Source organism: Somniosus microcephalus, chromosome 4 (genome assembly GCF_052327205.1).
Source record: "Somniosus microcephalus isolate GS21.2 chromosome 4, FLI_Smic_1.0, whole genome shotgun sequence".
NCBI classification, from domain to species: Eukaryota; Metazoa; Chordata; class Chondrichthyes; order Squaliformes; family Somniosidae; genus Somniosus; species Somniosus microcephalus.
Window position 1 is genome coordinate 51330977 of NC_140990.1, and position 6382 is coordinate 51337358.

The window sequence follows — 6382 nt, forward strand, 5'->3', positions numbered from 1 at the left end:
TACATGGGGATTCTAACCCTGGGACTGTACATGGGTATTCCAACCCTGGGACTGTACATGGGGATTCTAACCCTGGGACTGTACATGGGGATTCTAACCCTGGGACTGTACATGGGGAATCTAACCCTGGGACTGCACATGGGGATTCTAACCCTGGGAGTGTACATGGGGATTCTAACTCTGGGACTGCACATGGGGATTCTAACCCTGGGAATGTACTAGGGGATTCTGACCATGGGACTGTACATGGGGATTCTAACTCTGGGACTGTACATGGGGATTCTAACCCTGGGACTGTACATGGGGATTCCAACCCTGTGGCTGTACATGGGGATTCTATCCCTGGGACTGTACATGGCGATTCTATCCCTGGGACTGTCCATGGGGATTCAAACCCTGGGACTGTACATGGGGATTCTAACCCTGGGGCTGTACATGGGGATTCCAACCCTGGGACTGTAAATGGGGTTTGCAACCCTGGGACTGTACATGGGGATTCCAACCCTGGGTCTGTACATGTGGATTCTAAACCTGGGACTGTACATGGGGATTCTAACCCTGGGACTGTACATGGGGATTCTAACCCTGGGACTGAACATGGGGATTCTAACCCTGGGATTGGACATGGGGAATGTAACCCTGGGACTGTATAAGGGGATTCTAGCCCTGGGACTGTACATGGGGATTCTAACCCTGGGACTGTACATGGGGATGCTAACCCTGGCACTGTACATGGGGATTCTAACCCTGGGACTGTACATGGGGATTCTAACCCTGGGACTGTACATGGGGATTCTAACCCTGGGACTGTACATGGGGATTCTAACCCTGGGACTGTACATGGGTATTCCAACCCTGAGACTGTACATGGGGATTCTAACCCTGGGACTGTACATGGGGATTCTAACCCTGGGACTGTACATGGGGAATCTAACCCTGGGACTGTACATGGGGATTCCAACCCTGGGACTGTACATGGGGATTCTAACTCTGGGACTGTACATGGGGATTCTAACCCTGGGAATGTACTCGGGGATTCTGACCATGGGACTGGACATGGGGATTCTAACTCTGGGACTTTACATGGGGATTCTAACCCTGGGACTGTACATGGGGATTCTAACCCTGGGAATGTAGTAGGGGATTCTGACCATGGGACTGTACATGGGGATTCTAACCCTGGGACTGTACATGGGGATTCCAACCCTGGGGCTGTACATGGGGATTCTAACCCTGGGACTGTACATGGCGATTCTAGCCCTGGGACTGTACATGGCGATTCTAACCCTGGGACTGTCCATGGGGATTCTAACCCTGGGGCTGTACATGGGGATTCCAACCCTGGGACTGTAAATGGGGTTTGCAACCCTGGGACTGTACATGGGGATTCCAACCCTGGGTCTGTACATGTGGATTCTAAACCTGGGACTGTACATTGGGATTCTAACCCTGGGACTGTACATGGGGATTCTACCCCTGGGACTGTACATGGGGATTCTTCCCCTGGGACTGTACATGCGGATTCTAACGCTGGGACTGTACATGGGGATTCTAACCCTGGGACTGTACATGGGGATTCTAACCCTGGGACTGAACATGGGGATTCTAACCCTGGGATTGGACATGGGGAATTTAACCCTGGGACTGTATAAGGGGATTCTAGCCCTGGGACTGTACATGGGGATTCTCACCCTGGGACTGTACATGGGGATTCTAGCCCTGGGACTGTACATGGGGATGCGAACCCTGGCACTGTACATGGGGATTCTAACCCTTGGACTGTACATGGGGATTCTAACACTGGGACTGTACATGGGGATTCTAACTCTGGGACTTTACATGGGGATTCTAACCCTGGGACAGTACATGGGGATTCTAACCCTGGGACTGTACTAGGGGATTCTGACCATGGGACTGGACATGGGGATTCTAACCCTGGGACTGTACATTGGGATTCTAACCCTGGGACTGTACATGGGGATTCTAACCCTGGGACTGTACATGTGGATTCTAACCCTGGGACTGTACATGGGGATTCTAACCCTGGGATTGTACATGGGGATTCTAAACCTGGGACTGTACATGGGGAGTCTAACCCTGGGACTGTACATGAGGATTCTAACCCTGGGACTGTATATGTGGATTCTGACCCTGGGACTGTACATGGGGATTCTGACCCTGGGACTGTACATGGGGATTCTAACCCTGGGACTGTACATGGGGATTCTAACCCTGGGACTGTATATGGGGATTCCAACCCTGGGACTGTACATGGGGATTCTAACACTGGGACTGTACATGAGGATTCTAACCCTGGGACTGTACATGAGGATTCTAACCCTGGGACTGTACATGGGGATTCTAACCCTGGGACTGTACATGGGGATTCTAACCCTGGGACTGTACATGGGGATTCTAACCCTGAGACTGTACATGGGGATTCTAACCCTGGCACTGTTCATGGGGATTCTAACCCTGGGACTGTACATGGGGATTCTAACCCTGGGACTGTACTTGGGGATTCTAACCCAAGGAATATACATGTGGATTCTGACCCTAGGACTGTACATGGGGATTCTGACCCTGGGACTGTACATGGGGATTCTAACCCTGGGACTGTACATGGGGATTCTAAACCTAGGAATATACATGTGGATTCTGAACCTGGGACTGTACATGGGGATTCTAACCCTGGGACTGTACATGGGGATTCTAACCCTGGGACTGTACATGGGGATTCTAACCCTAGGAATATACATGTGGATTCTGACCCTGGGACTCTACATGGGGATTCTAACCCTGGGACTGTACATGGGGATTCTAACCCTGGGACTGTACATGGGGATTCTAACCCTGGGACTGTACATGAGGATTCTAATCCCGGGACTGTACATGGGGATTCTAACGCTGGGACTGTACATGGGTATTCTAACCCTGGGTCTATACATGGGGATTCTAATCCTGGGACTGTACATGGGGATTCTAACCCTGGGACTGTACATGGGGATTCTAACCCTGGGACTGTACATTGTAATTCTAACCCTGGGACTGTACATGGGGATTCTAACACTGGGACTTTACATGGGGATTCTAACCCTGCGTCTGTACATGGGGATTCTAACCCTGGGAATGTACATGGAGATTCTAACCCCGGGACTGTATATGGGGATTCTAACCCTGGGACTTTACATTGAGTATCTAACCCTGGGACTGTACATGGGGATTCTAACCCTGGGACGGTATATAGGGATTCTAACCGCGGGACTGTACATGGGGATTCCAACCCTGGGACATTTACATGGGGAATCTAACCCTGGGACTGGACATGGGGATTCTAACCCTGGGACTGGACATGGGGATTCTAACCATGGGGCTGTACATGGGGAGTCCAGCCCCGGGACTGTACATGGGGATTCCATCCCTGGGACTGTACATGGGGATTCTAACCCTGGGACCGTACATGGGGATTCTAACCCTGGGACTGTACATGGGGATTCTAACCCTTGGGACTGTACATGGGGATTCTAACCCTAGGAATATACATGTGGATTCTGACCCTGGGACTGTACATGGGGATTCTAACCCTGGGACTGTACATGGGGATTCTAACCCTGGGACTGTACATGGGAATTCTAACCCTGGGACTGTACATGCAGATTATAATCCTGGGACTGTACATGGGGATTCTAACCCTGGGACTGTACATGGGGATTCTAACCCTGGGACTGTACATGGGGATTCTAACCCTGGGACTGTACATGGGGGTACTAACCCTGGGACTGTACATGGGTATTCTAACCCTGGGACTGTACATGGGGATTATTACCCTGGGACTGTACATGGGGATTCTAACCCTGGGACTGTACATGGGGATTCTAACCCTGGCACTGTACATGGGGATTCTAACCCTGGGACTGTACATGGGTATTCCAACCCTGGGACTGTACATGGGGATTCTAACCCTGGGACTGTACATGGGGATTCTAACCCTGGGACTGTACATGGGGAATCTAACCCTGGGACTGCACATGGGGATTCTAACCCTGGGACTGTACATGGGGATTCTAACTCTGGGACTGCACATGGGGATTCTAACCCTGGGACTGAACATGGGGATTCTAACCCTGGGATTGGACATGGGGAATGTAACCCTGGGACTGTATAAGGGGATTCTAGCCCTGGGACTGTACATGGGGATTCTAACCCTGGGACTGTACATGGGGATGCTAACCCTGGCACTGTACATGGGGATTCTAACCCTGGGACTGTACATGGGGATTCTAACCCTGGGACTGTACATGGGGATTCTAACCCTGGGACTGTACATGGGGATTCTAACCCTGGGATTGTACATGGGGATTCTAACCCTGGGACTGTACATGGGGAGTCTAACCCTGGGACTGTACATGAGGATTCTAACCCTGGGACTGTACATGTGGATTCTGACCCTGGGACTGTACATGGGGATTCTAACCCTGGGATTGTACATGGGGAATCTAACCCTGGGACTGTACATGGGGATTCTAACCCTGGGACTGTACATGGGGATTCTAACCCTGGGACTGTACATGGGGATTCTAATCCTGGGACTGTACATGAGGATTCTAACCCTGGGACTGTACATGGGTATTCCAACCCTGGGACTGTACATGGGGATTCTAACCCTGGGACTGTACATGGGGATTCTAACCCTGGCACTGTACATGGGGATTCTAACCCTGGGACTGTACATGGGGATTCTAACCCTGGGACTGTACATGGGGATTCTAAACCTAGGAATATACATGTGGATTCTGAACCTGGGACTGTACATGGGGATTCTAACCCTGGGACTGTACATGAGGATTCTAACCCTGGGACTGTACATGGGGATTCTAACCCTAGGAATATACATGTGGATTCTAACCCTGGGACTGTACATGAGGATTCTAATCCCGGGACTGTACATGGGGATTCTAACCCTGGCACTGTACATGGGGATTCTAACCCTGGGACTGTACATGGGGATTCTAACCCTGGGACTGTACATGGGGATTCTAAACCTAGGAATATACATGTGGATTCTGAACCTGGGACTGTACATGGGGATTCTAACCCTGGGACTGTACATGAGGATTCTAACCCTGGGACTGTACATGGGGATTCTAACCCTAGGAATATACATGTGGATTCTAACCCTGGGACTGTACATGAGGATTCTAATCCCGGGACTGTACATGGGGATTCTAACCCTGGGACTGTTCATGGGGATTCTAACCCTGGGTCTATACATGGGGATTCTAATCCTGGGACTGTACATGGGGATTCTCACCCTGGGACTGTACATGGGGATTCTAACCCTGGGACTGTACATTGTAATTCTAACCCTGGGACTGTACATGGGGATTCTGACCCCGGGACTGTACATGGGGATTCCAACCCTGGGACTTTACATTGGGTATCTAACCCTGGGACTGGACATGGGGATTCTAACCCTGGGACTGCACATGGGGATTCTAACCCTGGGACTGGACATGGGGATTCTAACCATGGGGCTGTACATGGGGAGTCTAACCCCGGGACTGTACATGGGGATTCCAACCCTGAGACTGTACATGGGGATTCTAACCCTGGGACCGTACATGGGGATTCTAACCCTGGGACTGTACATGGGGATTCTAACCCTTGGGACTGTACATGGGGATTCTAACCCTAGGAATATACATGTGGATTCTGACCCTGGGACTGTACATGGGGATTCTAACCCTGGGACTGTACATGGGAATTCTAACCCTCGGAATATACATGTGGATTCTGACCCTGGGTCTGTACATGGGGATTCTGACCCTGGGACTGTACATGGGCATTCTAACCCTAGGACTGTACAGGGGGATTCTAACCCTGGGACTGTACATGGGGATTCTAACCCTGGGGCTGTACATGGGGATTCTAACCCTGGGACTGTACATGGGGATTCTAACCGTGGGACTGTACATGGGGATTCTAACCCTGGGACTGTACCTTGGTATTCTAACCCTGGGACTGTACATGGGGATTCTAACCCTGGGACTGTACATGCAGATTATAATCCTGGGACTGTACATGGGGATTCTAACCCTGGGACTGTACATGGGGATTCTAACCCTGGGACTGTACATGGGGATTCTAACCCTGGGACTGTACATGGGGATACTAACCCTGGGACTGTACATAGGTATTCTAACCCTGGGACTGTACATGGGGATTATTACCCTGGGACTGTACATGGGGATTCTAACCCTGGGACTGTACATGGGGATTCTAACCCTGGCACTGTACATGGGGATTCTAACCCTGGGACTGTACATGGGTATTCCAACCCTGGGACTGTACATGGGGATTCTAACCCTGGGACTGTACATGG